General features: G+C 45.6%; 1 protein-coding gene across 3 annotated transcripts in view; it reads left to right on the forward strand.

Moving 5' to 3' along the window:
- The first annotated feature begins 1416 nt into the window (after positions 1–1416).
- The window catches only part of JAK1 (Janus kinase 1), a 42649-nt gene continuing 22223 nt past the window's right edge, over positions 1417–21842 (forward strand). For 2 of the 3 annotated variants that reach the window (XM_085067401.1, XM_085067403.1), the window contains exon 1: positions 1417–1554. The gene's annotated coding sequence lies outside the window, so the exon portion shown is untranslated. Of the gene's footprint in view, positions 1555–15170; positions 15331–21842 lie in introns of those variants that run through there. The other variant, XM_085067402.1, reaches the window with a different exon arrangement.

A 21842-nucleotide genomic window follows, 5' to 3' on the forward strand; every position in this document is an offset into this window, starting at 1 on the left:
TTGAAACCGCAGTGAAGAAACTGGTTCCTTTTCTGTGCAGACGGGAGGATTGTGAGTGTCTCCTCCTTTCAGCGTAAACACCGAGTTGTTTACACCAGCTCGTCCACATCGGTGGGAGAATGGAAACGAGGTGGTGGGTTTGTAAAAGAGGATCCAAACACACCTGGAAGGAGGTTGTAGCCAGGTGGGGACGGGCTGGGGACTGATACCAACAAATTCACAAGGCAGCATTTTTAGGAATGTAATATTGAACATTTATTAGGAGAACAAAGACTTACAGCCAGGGAGGAGTGGCTGGTTTGCCTTATTCTCAGTCCCACGCCCTATTCATTTTAATGTGTGCTTAAGTACTTTCTGTAACTGTTACATATTCATTAAGTCCAAAGAAAACTATTTACACTCCAATCATTCCTTCTTCACTCTTAGCCCCTTTCTGCCAGACCAGCGACATCTTGGTCTTCTGGTTTGTCTCAGGGCTGAAGGCTGAAGTCTTCTATCCCCTAATTCAAGTTTAGCTGACACTCTTCCTAGGGAGGTGTGACTGTAGATCACAGATTTCCTGGGATACATGAGGTCTGTTTCTTTTTATTCCTTCAGGGCGTCTTGATCTCTGGCTTTGTGGCTGATCAGTTTAAAAGACATCTATTCCCATGTATTTCTTACCACATTTCTAGCATACTACAACTATTACATAGTTTATAATTCACTCTAACTTTGTTTCTACTTAACTATATTTTATCTAAGTGCTACTTTGCACAGTACCTTATCACTTATAAATGCTAAATTCATATGTGTGAAAGCCAACATTCACTATCCATTTATTACAGGACATAGTCTTGAACCGTGCCAGGACTGTTAGGTTGGACACGAGGAGGAATTTCTCCATGGAAAGGGTGGTCAGGATTGCTGCCCAGGGAGGTGTGCAGTCCCCTGGAAGTGCCCAGGGATCAGCTGGCTGTGGCAATCAGTGCTCTGCGCTGGGGACAAGGAGCGGCTCGGGCTCTGCTGGGGCTCGATGGGCTGCGAGGGCTTGTCCGAGCTCAGCCATTCTGGGATTCCCTAATTCTGTCGCACCGTGACAAACGCTGGGCACCTGTGGAGGTGACAGCCACAGCCTGGGAGGGGAAACCCCCAAGTCTGGCAGTGTCCGGGCGAGGACAGAGCAGGTACCACTGCACAGTGCGGGTTGGAAGGCGCTGTCCCCTCACGCTGTCCCCACCCGAGCCGTTCCGCTCCCTCCTCGCTCCTCCCGCGCGGTGCCTCAGCCGGGCCCAGGCGCCTCCCCCGGGCGGTGCAGCCCCGCGCATGCTCCGCTGCGCCCCAGCCCGGCCGGGACCGCCGCCCTCCGCCCAGAGCGCCCCGGGCCGCCCCCGCACCTCACCGCACCGACCGACCGACCGGACCGCACCGCCTGGCACTGCAGCGCACCGCCCGGCCCGGAGTGCCCGGCACCGACAGACCGACCGCACCGCCCGGCCCGGCCCACCCAGTCCGCACCGAGCGCCCCGGGCCGCCCCGCGGGGCTGCGCCGCCCCGCCGGGCGCCACGGCAGCGGTGAGTGAGGCCGGACGGGGCTGCCGCGGCCCCGGGCCGGCCGGGGGGAGCTGGGGAGGGCAGGGCGGTGCGGCGAGCGCCTTTCCCGGGGAGGATCCGCAGGGCCGCGCGGGTGGCACGGGGCTCTCCGGCGGCCTCGCCCGGCGTGCGGAGCCTGTGCTTCCCCTGAGGGAGGGCGTGAGGAGCCTCCGTGTTCCCTGATCCGAGAGGCTGCGGAACCCCTGGTTCTCAGGCTGAGGAGCCTCCGTGTTCCCTGATCCGAGCGGCCACGGAACCCCTGGTTCTCAGGCTGAGGAGCCTCCGTGTTCCCCTTGTCCGAGAGGCTGTGGAACCCCTGGTTCCCCTGAGGCAGGGGGTGAGGAGCCTCCGTGTTCCCCTCGTCCGGGAGGCTATGGAGCCGCCGGTTCGGCAGGCCGGGCTGCGGGGCCGTGCGGGCAGCGCTGTCAGCCACAGCCACGTTTGGGCGCTGGGCAGGCCCGGCCGGCGGCGGGAGGAACAGCAATCAAACAGCTCCGGTTGTGTTTGCCGGTGGGGTCGGCAGAGTTAAACATCCCCGGTGCCCGTGGGTGAGCGCAGAGCCCACTGTGCCCGCGGAGCTGCCGCTGCCTCCGGCTGCCGGGCAGCGCTGGGCTGGGGACAGCTGGTGTCCGCCTGTCCTGTGGCAGCTGTTCCTACAGAGGGATAGCGACACTGCGGGACATCTTTCACCCCACTGTGCCCCTTCCCCCCAGGGAGATAGGTGACAGCTGTGGCAGGTCACCTGTGACTGGATATCCATCAGCCCAAGGACACTCGGGGATGTGGAGCGGGGGAGCTGGCAGCGGGCAGGCTGTGCTGGCTGAACGCCTGCTGCAGACGCCTAAAAGCATAATTCTGTTTTCTGTGTGTGTTGAGAACACATTTGCTGTGTTGGATAATGGCAGGGAGTCGGAACTAGATTGATCTTTAAGGTCCCTTCCAACCCAAGTGATCTATGGTTGTATAATTGAGTTGAGATTTTAAAAATCCACATATGAGGAGAACCAGGACAACTCTGAAGCACATCAGCCCTGCTGCTTTTAATGTAAATTGATGGCAGAAAGACATCTCGGTGTGCCAGGAGATGATGGACCCAGCTCTGGTTAAACGTTGAGTCTGTGCTTAGGAGGATGCAGTGTCTGTTCCCAGGGATTAGATGGGAAGTTACATTTCGAGGCATGTCTAGAATGCTAAGTGCAGTGCAAGAAAACTTTGGGGATTTTTTTGTGATTCTTTTATTGGGGGAGGCAGATGGAAATAATTTCATAGTTGTATCAGTGTTGCAACTTCACTCCAATGAGCCAAACTTCACTCATAGAAGATTCCCTGCAGTTTTATTCTTGAGCAGAGTGGATGTACTTCGGTATTGCTTTATTCAGGCTGCTGGAACTTGGTATTAAGTTCAGTTTTGACCTTATAAGGGGACTGGGAGGCATTTCCTCCTGGCACTTGTTTTTAAAACACGCAGGAAGTTGCACCTTGATCTGGGTCTGTGTTAGGTGACAGCAAGACAGGTGCTTTGAAATGCAGGGCCAGCTCAGGACGTGCTGCTCTGTCTGAGCCAGCAAATCCATCAGGCTTGAGGTGTTAGAAGTTGGTGATTGCTGGCAGATTTTACAAATATTTTGGTCGGTACATTTGTAGTGATTCAGTTGTTAAATATGGCACTTATCTCAGTCACAGTATCTGCAAGCTGTCCCAAAGCCCAGTGGCACAGTGTGTCTCTGAAAATGTTTGGCCTTTGGGAAACCTGAGGTGAAAAGCTTGTAAAAAACCCAGGGTGAGTGAGTTTAAACTTGCACAAAGAGTATAAACACAAAACTGAGCAACTTTTGAGTTTGTGAACTCCTGGAAGGTTGTGCACTGCACAGTTATTTCAGTATTAATTGCAAAGTGGGCCTTTTTGAGAGATGGTTTCTGTAAATGTTGAACTGTTCAGGAAGATGCTGTTTCTGGGTGTCCAAATAGTCTGTTCAATGAATTTATTTAAAGAACAAACGGGAAGCAAGATCTGGAGGGAATATTTAATGCAACAACTTCGAAAAGCAAACCTGTATTAGCTGCAAAGCAAAAGGCTGAAGTGCACCGGAATAGTCACTCAGAGGGTGAAAAAAATCAACATTCCTTGTAAACTCATTTTTCCTTTGATCAAACAATCTGCAGTTTCAACTTAGTTTAATTCTTTTGCCTTACCTCTTCAGGGCTGGAAGTAAGGCAGGCTTCTTATAAATGGTATTAATGCAGTCAGTTTAGACAGACATTTCTGTAGCAGTTTAGTCTTGCAAATAAAGCCTGAATTCACAGAAATCAGCTTCCCTTTTTTGTGCAGAGGGGAAAAATCTGTTTTCACAGGCAGCATCCTGACAGCTGCACCCTCTTCCCTACCATATAGCTCCCCCTCCTCCCTGGATTTGGAGGTGAAACACCTTTTTCATCTCCAGAACTGCCCTCAGCTTCCTTGGCACCTGCTGATGTCTGATCTGGCATGAGGAAGAGAGGCTCAAAATGAGGCAGAGAGGTTCAAAATCAAGCACCCAGATGGATAATCCTGAACTCCGTGGCTGTGTTGGGTGTGAATTGCAGCAGAAAGAGCTGCTGGGTTTCCATCAAGAGGAAGGTGTTTGCATTGTTTGGAGAGGTCAGAGCTTTCACACATAAAAGTAAACCCTCAGGACTGGTTTTATTGAGGTGTGAAAAGGTTGTTGTGAGAATCTCTGACCCAGAAAGAAGCTGGAGAAGGCAGATTGTGGAGGGAGTACCGAGCTAGGGCTCGGTTCCTGACTTGTCTCACGTCCAACAGCAATTAAAAATGACAAAATGTTTTCTTCTGGGTGAAAAATTGGCAATATTCACGTTGTTCTTTTGTAGCCTGGCCAACGGTTTGCAATTCGGGCATTATTCCTGTAAACACACAGTTGCTCCAGATCTTTGAAGCACTTAAAATGCAATTAGTTTCCAGGTATTGGTAATGGCAAACACTTGCTAAATTGATAGAAAATGGCTTTTGCAGTTCAAGCACATAATTCAGGCAGTTAATGCTGAGAGCCTGCCTGCAATAAAGCTTTTCCATGGCTGATACTGCTCAGTTTTTCTCATAGGGTGAGACAGATATGCTTGAACTTCATCAAAAAGGAAAGTGGAGTCTTAAAAAAACACCCAGCATTTTGGGGCTTTGCCAGTTAAATTGTCATTTCCATCTCTTGCTGTGGTTTCTGTGCTGAGCATGAAGTGACAGATTGTTCTCTCACTTGATGTCTTTAGCAGCACTTGGGGTATTCCATCCAGGATTTGTTTTAATCCAAAAAACTCCAACAAAGCTAGAAACTCCTGGAAAAAAGAGATTGCTGATGGTTTTCTTGGACAAAATGGCTGCAGTTTCTCGTGACTGAAATTAGAGAGGAGGAAGTAAAATTTAGTGGTTTTAGTGTCCTGGCCTGTTGCAAACAGGTGGATTTTTAAGGAACAGGTCCTGACCATTCTCTTCGTGCTGGGGAGCTTTATAAAACTGCAAACAGTTTTGTTGGCTGGAGTGATTCTTGTTTTTTTGTTTTGTTGGTTTTTTTTCTCTTGGACTGGTTATATAAATGTAATATAAATTGCATAATTGACAGAAAAACTGGGAGAGCAGCCTTAACATGGAAGAGTAAAGTCTGGCCCAGCTGCTCTGCATATCAATAATACCTTTTTGCACAGCGTGGGAAGTTTGATAACAGTGATATTACTATGGTTCTCTGCGTGTTATGTGATTATGATTATGCTTTAAAACTGCTGGCACATGAAATTACTCTGTTAGACTTCCTCCTCCCCACTCTGGGAGGTACAAGGTAATCCAGGAAATAAAGGAAAAGAACTGAAAGTTGAGGGGAAAGCAGAGGGTTTTGCATTATCCTGAACTGTGGAGCAAAGCAGTGGTGAAACCCTGAGGAGGAAAAAAAAATTGGAGTTTTTATATGAGGAGAAACCAACCAGCAGAGTAAGGTGGGGATGAGCAAAGAGTAGGAAAACTGTTAAATTCAAGTGGTTTGGTGTTGCTGTCGATTCTGCTTGGATGGGATTGCAAACAGGCTTCTGGAAATACAAGGAATAAACCTTCCCAGGGGGATTGGCTCCCAGAAACCCATCTGGCATAAATCCATGCAGTTGGTAGCTTTGCTTTATGGTGTATTTTACTGGTACGTTGAAGCAGGTCTGCTGCATGAAGGAGGCTCTGCTAATAAATGGAATTAATCCAGTTTTTAATGGTGTGTACTCTGAATTTTGAAGCCTACAGGATTTGCCATGAGTCAAGTGGCCCCACTCCACAAAGGCTAAATTCCCTTTGCACCCCAAATCTCACAACTGCTCTTCATACTTCCAGGGGAAAAGGGAATTCTCCTGAAGGGAATTTGCACTTTCCTCAGACTGTGGCAAAATCTCCCTTGTTTGTAGAGTGGATCTGAGAGAGGCTTTGGCTTGTTGAGCAGCAATGTAGGAATATAGTTCAATTTTCTAGCAGTTTTGGACTCCAAGTGCTGTTTAAACTGTTCTTTGAGTGTTTCCTGTCACTTCCAGCTATTCCAAGACTGAATGGAATCTGGTTTGCTCGTCAGGAGGCCCAGCTGGAGTTTAGCAGGATATTGAACTCTGAAATTGTACTAGTGACACTCTTAATAATAACAACCCTTCAGTATGGTGCATATTTTCTCAAAATGAGTTTATTGCTCTTTCACTGCAGATCTTTTAAAACTTCATTTTACTGGCTGGAAGCTGACATTGAGCTAATATTGACTGATGTCATTTGGAACAGGGCAAAAAATGTTGTTCAACTTAGGAAATCTGGGAAAAGCCCTTACCACCTTGTTTGTCAGGAAAAGGCCAGATCTAAACCTTCCACTTTTTTGGATAAGGATAGTGGAGCAGTCAGCACTCAATCCATGGCTGGAACAGAGGAGGGATGAGAGGGAACACTGTTTGTACATGGATTCAGTTTTTCAGGAAATGAATTTGGCAGAGGGAAATTTATCTTCATTTTTTTTATGTTCGTTTCGAGCCACCAGCAGCACGAAGAGATACATTAAACAAAACAAACCTTAAAAACCTTGGCACTTGGACAGTCTGAATGACTTCCTGTTGCTTGCCATCCGTAAATACCTGGCTCTGTGGGTTTTACTGAAGTGTGATAACAAATTCAAAGCACCTTTTTTTGTGTGTTGTTCTGGGTTTTTTTTCTTTGTATGCAGACAAATTAGTTGCAAAACATCAGATGTTTAAGGGGGAAAAAAAGTATTAAAGGTAGCATCGTAAATGCTGCGTTAGGCTCAGTCTTTTGTATTTAAATCTGCTATTTTGCATGGGTTGGGTTTTTTGGCCCTGGGATATCAAGCTCTCACCTCTTATCTCAAGCTGGTGCCTCCTGCATGTTAAAAAAGGGTGCTGAGGTTTTGGACCCAAACCAGCTTATTTGGTGGCATTTGCAGGTCACTCGGTGTGATGTTTTCTTGTGTTTCGTGTTTACTGAAGATGCACAAGAAATAACCTTTCACTTCCTGGACACTTCTGTATTTCACTTTTCCTCAAAGTATGGCAAGACAGGCACGAATAATTTTGAAATTGCTGGGGCTGAGAGTTTAAAAGTTCAAAAGGGACCAGAGATCACGGAGCCTGACCTGTGTGTGTCACACCTTTGTGTCAGCCTGTGTTGTCACCCTTGACAGCTCTGTCACTCTGTGCTACAGGAATTACCCTCCCTCGGAGAAAAAAAGTGTTAAAAAGTCACTGCTTGCCTTTTTGCTCTTTGCTGCTCTTGATTTGCATGGCATTTATATTAAATTATATTTATTTTTATTCTAACCCTATTTCTTGTACTTAATACTCAAGCTGAAGGAAGAGAAAGGTATTTGACTTTGTAGTCAAATTTGTAGTATTTGTAGTCAACTTTGTAGTATTTGACTTTGCTAATGAAATAACAGCTGCAATTCCCAAACTGAGCACATGCTACCTTCCACTTTTCCTGTTGGAAAAGCCAGTTTGGGTTCTACAGGCTGTAATGGACACCATGTGCTTGTGAGGTGGAGTTATAACCTTGTAACTTCTCTATTAGAAACTCAGGACCTGGCTTAAATGTCTTTTGTATGAGTTAGGTCTTGATTTGGAGAAAGTCTGTTAATAACTCTGTGCCCTGAAGACAAGGAGCAGTCAAAAACTCATCCAGATTCTGGAAGGTGCTGGTTATGCTCAGAGACAAGGAGCCTGTGTGATCCCTGCTTTTTGGTAGGATCAGAGCTATTCCTTGCCAGGCAAACCTGTGCTCGTTGTCAGGATAAGAACCTCGAGGTTGTGTTTATTGACTGAACAAACCCCCACGGCCTGATGGATTCATCCCATGGAGATGTAAATTGCTGGCACGAGCTTTGCCAGCTGGGATTCTCCCCTGGCAGCCTTTGTTTCACCACCAGCACCGCCTGGAAAAAATCGATTTGTGTTGTTCTATACCAGCAGTTGTTTTAGGAGTAATTAACAGCCTTGACCAACTTTCTTGTAGTTGTGGGGTTGATGCACAGAGGGTTTGATTTCACTGTCAAAGCCACACGGGGCAAGTGAAAGGACATCTAGGGATAGCTGCCTTAGAGCTGCATTTTTACCAGAGAACAGCTATCTTCTGCCAAGTTTAAAAAAACCCCTCCTGTGGGTTTTACAATCCTTTCAGCTTCCTGTCCATGTGACTGACACAACGCCAAGCTCCAGCTACACGAGCAAGATAGATCAGCAACAGACCTGCCTTAAAAACAAGGCACCTTTTAAACCCTGAGCGCTCACCCTGTTCCAGCACAGCCCTAAACACCCCAGAGCTGAGGTGCTCATCAGATTAACGGGGCTGTGTGATTAACTTGGCTCTGATTAACTCTTCACCCTTTGGTGGGACTGACTGAGTGTTTACCTTGCAGTTGAAGAGTGTGCTACCTCCAGCTTTTATCAGGAGGTGCAATTCATTCCATTCATTCATTCATTCATTCATTCAATGCTGTTGAATTCAGTGGAAAAGAAGCCTCATTTTCCTTGGCCCGCGGTGTGTGTGGAGGCAGGAGGTGCTGTGGGGGATCCTCGAGGGTTTCTCCTCAGCACTGTGGGAATTTGGACACTGCTGGGAAAATCCTGTGACCTGAGTTTAGGTGGAGCAGTTGAACCCCAGCGTGGTGTGCACAGAATTGTTGTGCACAGAACAGTCCTCCCCAGCTTTGCAGCACAGCCTGGTGCTGCTGCTGAGCCCTGTGCATCATTTCCCGTGGCTGTGGAACCACCCTCTGCCTCTCTGTGCTTGAAATACTCATTCATGTGGCAAGGACAGGACCTGCCAGCCTGGAAATCTGCCTCTGTAGGGAGAGAAATCTGCATCTGCATTGCCTTCACCTCCTGACAGCATCCCTCGTGAAACGCCTTCATTTTGTTTCATGCTTTGTCTGATGAACAAACTCCTCAGCACTTGTTCGATCCATTGTGTCTTTGCTACTTAACGGCTTGATGAGGTTTAATTAGCAGTTCAGCTGCAGTCCTTGTTTGTTTGCACACACTGCTAACTCCCCTTGGCCTCTGCAGTTCTGTCCCAGCTCAGCTCTGCACAGACAAATCGCTGCCTGTCACTGAAGTTGGGTTCTTACATAAAACTGGATTGCTCCAAGCTTTGTGGCGAGTTCAGCCTTTGAAATACAGCTGAGATGCAAACCGCTCTTCCTGATAATTTCGCTGATATTGCAAAGGTTTTTGTTAAAACCACAACTTTCTCCAGCCAGAACCATGGGAAAGAAGATTTGCTGCCTATTTCAGCTCCCGTTTGGAAAGCACTTGAATCTGCACTAGTTCTGCATTTAGGGCCAGGCCAGCTGGCAGATGTGCACATGACCACTCCAAATGTGCCAGCTCTGTTCTGCTGGGTGGCACAATTCCCTTTTTTACCAGTAAACACTGAAAACCACCAGTAAAACAGTGACACCTTCACCAGGCTCTGCTGTACATCTGCTCACAGCCAAAGCAATTTTTGGAAGAGTTTTAGGGTATATTCTAATCACCAAGATACTCTTCAGAAAATCCTTTATTTTTCAACGTGATTTACAAGTTTTCAAAATCAGTGGAGATGATCATCTTTCCCAGGCCGTTTCAGGATGTTTCTTTATTAAAACCTGGTGTTACTCAGTTCCAGAGACAGGGAAAGCTGGCAGTGGTTAATTAGCAGGGAAAACTGACACAGAACGATCCTTATCTTTTAAAACAAATACACACAGTCCTATAAAGCTTTTCTACAAGTTTGTACTCATTAGGAGGGCACAACCTGCCAACAGAAATGGAGAATTTGTGAAGCCCCAACCAAAGGCCTAAGAAGCAGCTTTATATATTATATTTCTGTGTTAATTGAAGTTGATTTTTTAGGATTTAGTTTAGAATCAGACTCTTAAGGATAGTGTTTAGGCTGTGCCTCTGCAGAGAGAGCAAGGACTCTGCTCCATGAGCATCCCATTATAAAATGGGCTAAATTGGGTTAATTCTCTTTTCCCCCCATCTGTCTCAGCCTCATCCAGAGTCAGGGTTGAGCTAGAAAATGGGGATGGGAGGGAAAAGTTCATTTTTGGGAATTTGACCTGGGGAATCAGCTGATGAGGAGCCCAGTGTGGTGGGTGCTCTCCAGCAGAAGTGACTCAGAATTGTTGAGGAGTTGGCTCTGCTTGGAGTTTTCATGCTGAGCCTCACATCATTTTCTGTTTCTAGCTCAGGTTTGTCTTCCTGCTGCCATTTGCATTTATTCCTCATTGTTTCCTGGAGCTGTGGTCTAAAACTATCAGCCAGGGTGGGTTTTTATCTGTGACCATGAGTAATGGAGGGGGTCAGGCCAATTAATTTTGCAACAATTATATGTTCTTTCCTCTTTCATTTTGTAGCTGTGGTCTTGTTCAAAGTCAAAGCAGTGGCTTTAGGAAAAGAGAAATGGTAATGTGATGTGTTTTTTATAAGGCAAAATGTCATCTAATGCTTAAGAAAATAAATAATTTGTCCACCAAGCAGTCCTCTCATTAAGAGGCTGGAACATCTTTCAGGTAGCACTTCTGCAATATATAAATTTTAATAAAATTACCACCTCAGACAGCCATTTAAAAATTGTATTACAGTTGGATTTATTGCCAGATGAGATGTGTGTTTTCAATCCTATTGATAATAACTAGGAAGGAATGGCTGTTACTGGACTCTCTGGAATGCTGATTCTCTTCCCTTGCCCCATCTGTTTGCTCTCAGTTTGTGTTCCAGTAAAGAATTTACAAGATCGAAAAACCGTGGCTTTGGCTTCTCTAATTCCCCATGAAACTTTCATCGTTCCCAGCTGAAATGGCAGGGTGGCTTTTGGAGAGCTATTTTCCTTTGGGGAAAAGGTGTCCTTGGCCCTGGCAGGGGTTGGGATGGGATGAGTCTCTCCCACCCCAAACCATTCCACAATTCCGGGCATGTGATGAGAACTGGCAGCAAACAAAGTCTGAACAGCCTCAGTGAAATCCTTTGGCCTGATTTTAAGTGACTTCTGCTCACAGTCCTTTAGCTCAGAGTTTCTAGGGACAAAATTACCAAGTGGGATGGGATTTCTGGTGTGTTTAACACTCGACAAATCCAGGCTTTCGATATCATCAGAATAAATATGTACAGAGCAAGCTCTCTGAACCTCGCTGGAATTTCTCATTGTGCTCTTGTTTCCTTGTTGGAATTGATGAGGAAATAGTGCCATGCAAATTTCTCTCTCTAAGGAATCGAATTCTCCTCGTGGTGATTTTGTAGAACAGGATTATAGGTTTTTTTAAATTTAAATTCAGGTGAATTAGCTCACGAGAATGTTTTCTGCATTTCTTGCTCCAAAAAAATGTCAGATTTTCTGCAGAGATGAATTGTACAGTGAGCACTGAAGGGGAATAAAAAACAGCCTATGGACTGATGGATTTTTGGAGCTTATTTCCATGTAAGAATGAGGACAATTACTTCTTTTTTTTGTTCTATTTACATGGAAGGATGTGTCTGGAATTGTATGGAGAGATGCAGCAGGCAGTTTTTAATTGCAAATAATCTTGTGTATAAAAATAACCACTAAGTATGCACAGAAGTCACATCAAAAAAATGTTGGCTTTCTAATTGCTGGTTAAATACAATTTATGTGCATTTAACCGTTTGAGAAATGAACCAATTTGACTTTGTGACCTCAATAGAAAGGCTGAAATGCAGCTTGGCTGTGGCCATTTCCAGGCTGTGACACCCAGGGCAATATTTGGATTTGAAAAACAGCTATTTGCCCCCTGTGAGGTTCATATGGGAATTCTCAGATTGCTTAGGGAAAGTGTTGGAGGGTTGATACATCCAAGTTACTGCAGGAATTACAGATCTTTTTTCCTAAAACTGATTTCTGTGAGTTTTGGCTGAAGTCTCCAGTTAATCTTTCAACACAGAGACCTCCTTCATGTCTCTAATATTTATTTGATGTGTGCTAAAATATTCTCTCAGATCTTTAAATTTTGCAACGATTCAAGCATTATGATTTTTTTTTTAACATGTTGGTGCATTTTGAGTCAGTTTTCATGGGATAACAATTGCAGTGACAGGGCAGTGGCTTTTGAACCTCCCAAAAAACCCAGAGGTTAGTGTAAACTATAGAAATGCCTGATGTGGGATTGCTGCTTTCTGTAAGGGATGAACCAACAACAAGGTGAAATTGGAAGGAGGTTTTATTGTTCAGATTCCTTCATGTTAACTTGCAGTTAAATTCCTGAGTTGCTTTTAAACACAGAAAAAAAGGAAGTTCTTTATGGAGAAGAGACTTTGGAGCTGAAAGCCCCTTGGGCAGCTGTGGTGTCCTCAGTTTTGTGCATGCACAGGGCACCTTCTGCTTTTATTGCTCATCATTTTCTCATGATTTTCTCCAGGATCCCATGTGCTTTAGGGGAGGATTTGCTTCCCAAAGTGTGATTTGTAGGAAGTTACACTGCAGTTAAATATTTCTTGTCCGGAATAAGCAGGAAATGTCCAGATGCTTCATAAAAGTGCCTTTTTTTCCCCATAGTTTTTGGTTTGAAATTGTGATTGTAAACCAGCCAGTTTCATCCCCCTGGATAAAAAAGAGGGAGAGGTGTGATTTCAAGTTGCTCAGACTTGTCTTTCTCATTTTTTTTTCCCTCTGTCTTTCCAAATTTCCTGGCTGTGGGATTCCCAAATTTCCCATGGATCCCTTCCTTTCCAGCTGTGCTCACTCCTCTGTTTTCTCATTTGTAGAAAGACGAAAAAAAAATCCCCAGGGAACGTGAAGTTCCACTCACAGCTGAGTTAAAATTAAAACCAACTCTTCACAGCAAATAATGGCTTCTAAATTTAAACCCCACCCCATCCCCCCCAAATAAAAAAAAATTCAGAAACTGTCGTGTCTCATGGTCTGTGAGGCACAGAGTGTATTGTTAGTTCTGGTATCAAGTTCGAAAGGGGAAACACAAAACCCCAGTTCTAGAGCCCAGTTCCTGTTTTTCTGACTGCACAGCCTGGGCTGGGACTGTGTTGCTGCTGGGTTTTGTTCGTTTTGGGTGCCTTAGAAATGCTTTTGAGTCGTTTTCAAGTGGGTTAGTTTGGGCTTAACGTTTATCTGTCCTCTCTTTTTTTCTGAGTTAAGGTGGAAACTTTGCCCAAATTAGTCATGTCGTGCTTTTTCTGGGAAAAAAAACCCCAGAAAATGGTATTTTTTTTAAGGCTGGCGCAACATAACGGAAAGAAAAAATTAATAATTCATTAATAGGTACCTAATAGAGTAGTGGAAATATAATTCTCAACAACTTCTGTAAAATATGAAGTATTATTCTTAAAGGTTTCAGGGTTTTTCTCCTGTGTTTTCTTTTCCCTTGATGTCCAAACAAAATCACTCAAACCCAAAGGAAACTGTTGTTCTTTTGTCAGAGAGAGGGGAAGATGCAACAAAAACTTGACACAACTTCTGAAGGATTTTTGTGAGAATTAATTCTAGGATTACAACATTAACTTTATGCTTTGCTATCCCTGACCTCTGTCTTTTCTTCCCTTGGTCATTTCTTTGATCTCTTTTTAAGTCATGAGCATCACAATTACATTATTTGGGTCAATATTACTGCAGTTATGGCTAAGATTTTGGTGTAAATTATTTTTAAGCACATAAATAGTTGAGGCCTACTTGTGTATATAAAATATACAGAATCACATCTTACCACCTCTAGTGTCAATATGTCATTGATATCTGATTAGCTTCATTAGTCATGGTTAAAATTTACATCTCTAATGAAGATTTTTTTTTTAAAAGGCTTTTCTGTTCTCCTCTGTTTTGATGGTAAAAGTACAGTCAAAATATAAAAGTTACCAACTTAACTCTGTGGAAATTCCCCGTATGTGACCAGCAGTTCCTGTAAATAAGACAAAGATGTGCTTTATGGGGGGATTTTCTGATGTGTGTGGGGTTCAGACAGCGAAGGGCAGAGATCCTGCAGGCAGAAACTCACTGTTCACAACTTTGGGGTTTCTAAGGATGAGCAATTCCCTGTCTCAGAGGGTAACTCAGTAACTCAGCAGACCTGCAGTGAAGGGGTAGAGGATAAGAAAGGATTTTCTGAAGCCAAAAGTTTGGGAGTTAAACTTTTGGAGAATGTTTTCAGCATGACAAACCTTAAATTTCAAATCCTTTTCAATATTGACTTTCAGTAGCATAAACCCTTGAATTACCCTCTTCAAAACCATCCTTGAAGGCTGCCAGAAGGAATTGCAAATTCTGATTTTTTTCCTGGTGAGTGGCGGTCCCAGATGGTGTCCAGGGTGTCAAGCAGGAGATGTTCCAGCCGGGCTGGGGAAGCAGAGCCAGCAGGAGGGATTTGGGATGAGTCCTGGGGTGAGTCACCCAGTCTGAGTCTGCTAACAGCCACTGAACACGAGTGGCCCAGCTTAGCTATTTTTAATATTTGCTTACTCACATTTACTGTACTAAGCTCTTTACAGGAAAGGTAGTTAAGAGCTGGAGTGAGCTCTTAAATCCACTTTCCATGGCAGCTGCTCCTTTAATTGATGTGGAGCGATGGCTTCAGTCCTGCCTTTCCTGAGCTTTTAAGGTCTGAGCATCATTCTTGTCGTGCTTGATGCTTCAAAAGTGCTGCAGCCTTTGGGCCTGCAGGGATAATATCAATAATTATTGTTATAATAATGTCCTACATCAAGGCTGGACCTCACAACCAGCACGAGCAGCTTGGTAGGACCTAGAGGTGCTTTTTGACCTCACCGGGTGGAATTTTGTCCCAAAAAGGCAGTGATATAATAATAAATAAAATATTCCCAGCTTTTAGCCGCGATGGTGTGAACACCTCCCAGGTTTCCTGTTGCAAACCTCTGTTAGCAATGCTCACAATCCTCAGGGTGCTCAGGGAGCTGTGCTGGCCAGCGAGTGCAGCCCGGCTCTGTCCCTGCAGGCTCTGCTCTGCTCTCCAGCTGCTGCCAGCTGTGCGTGCAGCAGAGGAAGCCCAGCAGGTAGCTCGGGCTGCATTCGTGTCGCCGAGTTCAGCCGTGGCTTCCTGTTTACTGAGCCGAGGGACGCCTTGGCTTTGCACCACACGAGGTGCAGAGTGGCTCGTGGATTCAGTGCCTGGCAGGGAGTGCAGCCAGCAGCTGGAATTTTGCAATGGAATCCATGTGCTGGCTGGGAGTCGCTTGCTCTCCGTGCTGCCGAAAACATTCCCTGCTGCACGAGCAAATTCCTTGAGTTTGGTGAGTGGGGTCAGAGCTGTGCAGGGCAGGGTGGGTTGGGTGGATGGGAGAAACTGGGCCTGCTGGAGCTGTGGGAGCTCAGATAACTCCTGCTGTGGCTCGTGGAGCTGATAGCCTGGGAGAGCAATGCCCAAAGATCTCTCCGGCAGCAGGGAAATTGTCCTGCATCCAAAACTGCTCTTCAGAGAGGGAGGGAGAGCTGCAGCTGGGAAATGTCTGGGCTTCTGGAGAGCTGACAGAAAGTTAGGATTGGACCTAAAAATTAATTGGCTGTTAATTGCCGTGAAAATGCTCTTGGCCAAAGCAGGAAATTGAGCTGCTGCCAGTTTTCATGATATAGAGCCAGTGCTGGGAATGCAGATAGGCTCCTGGAAAGGTGGAAGTTCATATTCCTCTCTTAATTTTTGACTTGGAATTCTGAAATACAGAGTATATGTTGGAAGATGGGGTTTTTCCAGCTTTCCTGTGTTGTCTAAGACTCACGGGATGATGATTCTGGAGTAAAAGACCACCTGGAGTTCCCAGGCAGCAACTGTAGAAATGGCACAAGCAAATGTTTGCTAAAAAGAGAGAAATGAGTGAATTGTAAAAAAAAATGAGATGATTCAGCCATTTCAGAATTGTATAGAAGAATTCAGTTGGATTGGTGAACTGGAGGAATGTGAGATTTTCTCGGGCAGGAAAGTTGTTGGTGCCAGGTTGGAATTACTGGGGTGAGATCCTCGTGCCAGGTGTGAAGTGCAGCAGAGCCTTTCTGCCTGTGGATGTGTGTAAAGGCAGCTTGAGGCATTATGGGACCAAACCATCACTGACAGGAGAACTGTGCAATCTGCAGGACAAATTTTCAACTCCACAACCCAGCAGGACTCCCTGAGGAAAGGAAAACAAAGTCTCACTGCTCATCTCTGTACACCTAAGCCACTCACGTGTCTCACCACCTTTGAAGCACTGTTGACACAATTCTCAGAGGCAAACATGTAAAACTCACTCCTATTCAGCTAGTTAGTTAAAAATAGTGAATGTATTTGTCCAAGAGATTGAGTTGAATTGAGGGTAAATATTTGGTTTGCTCGCCTGGGTGACATTGGAGACTCCCAAACTCTTCATTTTAGCAGCTCCTGCAGAGCATTCACAGGTCAATTGGCCAGTGAAAATTCATGGCTCAAAACGATTAGTAGGACTTTGTGTCGTTGAAAAAGATCAGTAACTGTGTGTGGGGTGTCTGGAAGCAGCGTTTGTTGGAGGTGGTGCTGCAGGACAGGACTGGATTTACAGGTTCCTGCCTGCTGTGCTCCAGCACTGAATCGTCTCGCTTGGCTCAGGAGATAAAAGTGATACCAAATAACTGGGTGTTCCTCTGCTTCAAGCAGAAAGCAGCTGCTAGATAAGACTTTAACTGCAGCACTTGGCAGCTGGAGGTTCCATATTCTGGATTGGAATCCCTAGGAAACCTTGGGAAATGTGTCCTTGGTGTCCCCGAGGAGGCAGAGTGCAGGCTCTGCTTTTGGCCACCAAAGGGAGGCAGAAGGATTTTGGGTTTTGGCAGAGCTCGAGTTGTTTACTGAGACAACATTCTAAAGGCTTCCTTTGGCTTTCACTGATTGGCTTCTTCTGTTTCAAGTGGCTTCTGCCAGTTTACTTGTGTTTGATTTCTGGGAAGAAAAGAGCCTTCAGCTGGGAGAAATAAGTTTTTTTCCCCAATCTTTGTTGCAGTTGGGATCAGAGAAAAACAGTTTAGGGTGACATCTGAACCGTGTCATTTCTTTATCATTTTGCAGGTGGTATTTAGAGCTTAACTCCTCTTTTTGAAGGTGGGAATGTAAGGTTTCAGGGTAGGTAATGTAAGGATTCATTAAAGCCTGAAAATATAAAAGTAATTGCAAGCAAACCAAAGCATGTCCTGGTGGAGAGTTCACTCATCCAGATTTTGGTGGAGAGTTCACTCATCCAGATTTGAGTCTGGAGTTTAAAAAGACTCTTCCAATGCAGAGCTAAGATCCCTCCTCACTCAGAGGACTTGGAAACCTCATTTTGGGTCACACAAGTCCATTGACTGTCCCAGTTCCTTCCTCTGACTAAGAGAGATAAATGTCTTTACAGCTAACTACAAACACAGGTGTTCTCTGGTGATTAGCCAATAGTAAAAAGTAATTGCTGTGTGTGTTTATCCCACCAGATGGGCAATAAAGAACTGTATTTCCCACTTGTATTAAAAATTATCTCCCAGTGGCATTTGATTCTTCCTTGGCTTGTCCATTTTTTACCATGAAGTGCTGACCTGGGCACTCTGTTTCCACTTTTCAAAACTTAAAACATTTTTTTTTCTGTGCACACCAAACCAGTGTAGCCCAATAACTGCCCATGGGAGCTTTTTGGGTTGGAAAAGTCCATAATGTCCACTTTCCATTGAGCCTGACAAGATCTTGTGCACCTTTGTGACTAAATACAGGTGAGGGCTACCAGCATTACAGCATTTCAACAGAATAAAAGAGGAGCAGAGAACACACAGAGGGGGAAGAGACTGTGAAGATCTAATTGCTCTTGCTGTCAATAGTAAATCCCAAATTTAAGGTTATGTAATTTTATAGTTTTCAATTCTGCTATAGCAGGAATGGTTCTTGGTTAGGTGATATTTTTGTTGGTGGTTTGCTTTTAACAGAAAGGTGAACAAAACTGGTAAAGTGTTGTTTGCTGTTGTTTGGGCTTCGTTTTAACTGGTGAGCCCTCGAGAGTGAACTTTAACAATATCTTCTCACCACATTAAAAAAAAAATTAAAAAAAAAAGCAAAAGTCAAACCATCAAAAAAAGTCTTACCAAAGTGCAAAGCCACCGCAGGAAGCACATGACTGCCAGAAGCCTTCTGGGGGTTCAGGTGCTCAACTCAGAGGAGATGTTGACCACGTTGGCAGAACCTCCTCAGGGCCTTTTGAAGGAACCTAAATGGCTACAAGTCTGTTGACATTTATTTTGAAACCAGGCTGAGTGCAAGAGGTGCCATTATTTCAGTTTGTCCTTCTGAGGAAAAGTTGAGGTTGATCCTTGCCTTGAGTAATTCCTGCTCTGTGGGAAGAGCTGGGATGCTAGCACAGCTCCAGTGCAGGATGGTCCTGGACTAAAGGGATTTTGTTCTTCCTCTGTCCTGAAGGGATTTTTTCCTTCCTCTGTCCTGAAGGGATTTTGCTGCTGCAAGCCCTGCCCTGTTGCTTTTTCCTTCTCTGCCCTCCACGTGTGTGGTGGCTGGTGGTGTGGCAGGGGTGGGATGAGATGATTTTTAGATCACTCCCAGCCCCAAACCTGTGTTCTTGTGGGGGTGTTGCAGGGGATGAGGAGCTCTGCAGTTAGTGCTGCCCAGCCAAGAAGGGCTGGAGAGAGCTGGGATGACAGTTTCCATTCCGTGCTAAGCTGTGAAAATGCAAAAGGCCAAGAAGAACATGTGGAGCTGCTGTCGAGGCAGTGGCTGCAGGAGGGAAGTGACCCTGGGTGGTTTCTGGGCCCTGAGCCAGCGGGGACTCTGCAGCAGCTCTGTGGTCACCACATCCCAGCCCCTCTGCATGTTTGACACACTTAGGCTGGAAAGCAAAGCCTGAAGTTCCCCTCCTCAGGCTGCTGGTGTTTGGGGAAATGCTTCCAACTCTCCCTCTGTGAAAGGTGGGATGTGGGAGAGCTGGGCACTACCACTGCTGGCACTGATTTCCTGGATGACTGAGCCACTCATTTCATTTCTCCTCTACTCATTTGCAGAAAGGACACATTGAGAATGTTTCTCACCACTTTTAACTTGGCTAGACCTCAGCTGGTGGCTTGTTTTGGTTTGTTTCTTACTAAAGAGCTAAGGCACCATCGGAAATCCGGCTGCTGCCGTAATATATCCATGCTTGCTTTTTTCTTCACAGCCACTAAAATGAGGGATTCCCTTGCTGAGGAGCACCAGTGGGTCATGGGTGTTGGGCTTGTTTTGTAGCAAGGGGGTACAAACAGCTGCCTGGGAATTATCTAAGGAATTATCCAGCAGAGCAGTGTGGAGCAGGTGTCAGGGTGGCCCTGGGGTTCATCCCTGCTCCACCTGCACAGCCCGTGGAGAAAATGAGGTCTCTGAAGTGGATAAGGTGGGCTGGGATGGACTGGGGCTTATAAACCTTGGCTTGTAGGAGAACTTGGAGCTCTGAGAGCATGTAGGTGTGTGTTGAGTCCCCAGGGTTCTTCATCCTGCATTTCAGCATGCTGGGATCACTGGAGTTCTAAGGCTCAGGAGAACAGGATGAAGTGACCTCTCTCACTCCCATCTGCTTAAAGAGGGGAGGAATTCTGCAGTACAGAATCACGGGGAAGGTGTGAGCCATGAACTGCTTCATCTTCCTCCTGGTGCCTGTAGTTCCCACCCCAAACCCCAGAGCTGCCCTGCCGGGTGGCTGCTCCTGCCACCTCCCCACAGGGTGTGATGCCATTGTCCCACTCTGGTCCCCCAGGCAGCACAGAAATGCCAAGTGCTAGAGAAGGTTTTACTCCATTCCGTGTTCTTTTCCATCCTGCCCATCCTGGTGGATCTGTGCCATGCCTGCAGTGCTCTCCTCTCGTGGCCAAGGCAGAGCCATTCCCTGGGCTCAGCTCCTCCTCAGAGCTCAGTGCTGTGCTGGGAGCACCACTGGGGCTCTGCAGTCACTGCTGAGCAGAGCTGGTGTGAGCCACCCCTGCTCACTCTCCCTGCCCCATTCCCATTAAATTCACCTCCATGGCAGTTCTAACTTTCCTCTGGACCTACCTCCATCCTGCCCCAGTGACCTGCTGAGGGCTCAGTGCCACAAGAGCCCAGGAGGACAAACTCTGCACAAGCCTCAACACCTCCTCCTGCAAGAAAACTCAGAGCTGTTTGCCACCGTGACTGATTTTCCTGGAAGTTTTTCCACCCGTCTGAGGTGCACCTCAGGAAACCCCTGGAATCAGTGTGTTTCCTGGAGTTCTGCTTCATTGCTGGGAAGGTGGTGTGGCTCTTTTCCAGAGAACTTCCATCCCTCCTCAGAGGTGCAAACTGCTCCAGGCGTGGGGATGAGAGAGGAGAACATCCAGGAAGGAAAAGGATCATTAATGCTGTGTCCAGGCAGGAATAAAAACAAATTTAAATTGTAAATCACTTCAAAACTGGAATGCCCCTTCAGCCCCCGTAGCATCAGTCTTAGCAATAAAAGCTGTTTTTTGGATAGTTGGCTCGTGAGGGAAAATTAATCACAGAAAAATCATAGCGTTGTTGGAAGGTTTCCATGATGGCTTCTTGAGACCTTTGCCTCCAAGGAAATTGATATTTAGTGGAGAAATGCTTGGTGGTGGCTGTACAAGGATATAATCCTAGGTTGTAAGCCTCAAGGATGGAATCATTTAAAGTGATTATACCAGAACCTGTGGATGAAAGAGCATTAAGTGCACATCTATAAGCTATAAAAGCTTGGCTGAAGATGCCCCTGCTCATTGCAGAGGGCTTGTGACCTTTAAAGGTCACTTCCAACCCAAACCATACTATGAAAAATTGATCATTATCCAAGCCCTCTCCATCCAGAGGAAAATCAGGCTGGAAAAAGCAGATAACAGAAAAAAAAGGTGGCAGATGAACACCCAGCTCTCAGAGAGGGCTGAGAAACTTCTTCCCACATGGCTGCCACGTCATGAAATTCAGAGAAGGGACTGAAAGTGCCCTGGAAAAGCACAGGAAATGAGCAGATTTGGCTCTCAGGGTGCAGCAGAGCAGCAGGGCTGTGTGGGGCTCTGGGTTGGTAAAAAGCACTCACAGAACACACCAGAAATTTGCCTTTGCTGCTTGTCAGAGCTAAAAATGGAAATATTTCAGGTCTGGTAATACTAGAGTGCCACTCATGAAGCTGGCTGGTTTGGAGTTCTTGAGAACTTTGCTGCACATTAACCGCTTTGGGTGAGAGTTTCCATTCTGTGCCCTCTTGGCCCTGTTTTGAAATACAATTTTTGTAGCTTGGATCAGTCATATCACAGCATGAATTCTACAGAAAAACCTGAGGGGAATTAGTAATTCTGGTTGGAGGGCAGAGGTGAACAGTGGGTGATGAGATCACTGAATAAAAGCGTCAAATAAACACAATATAAATAATGCAGATAAATAAAATGTACATTTGTGGAAATCAAATAGCATGTGCTCATAGATCTGAATTTTCAATGAGTCTCTAAGAGGTAATGCTGGATTACAGGCTGGGACAAATTTCTTGAGTAGTGTGTTGAAAAAATAATAATAATTGAGAGCTTTTGAGCTGACATAAAATATGAATACTCCAAAAGTGAAATGTGTAAGGAAAACTTATCTACTCCTGCATTGGCATAAGCAATCACAAACATCCCCAGGCCCTGTCAGGAAACCAGAAACTAAATGGGCTGAGAGGGCAGAAAAGAGGAAGAACTTGCAAATAGTGCTTTAAAATGAGTTTTGGTTTGGTCAGATTTTATCTGGGATTTTTTTTCTATTTCTATTTTAGGGACTTTTGCCCCTAAAATGCAA

Source organism: Lichenostomus cassidix, chromosome 8 (assembly GCF_008360975.1).
Source record: "Lichenostomus cassidix isolate B80296 chromosome 8, HeHo_3.0, whole genome shotgun sequence".
NCBI classification, from domain to species: Eukaryota; Metazoa; Chordata; class Aves; order Passeriformes; family Meliphagidae; genus Lichenostomus; species Lichenostomus cassidix.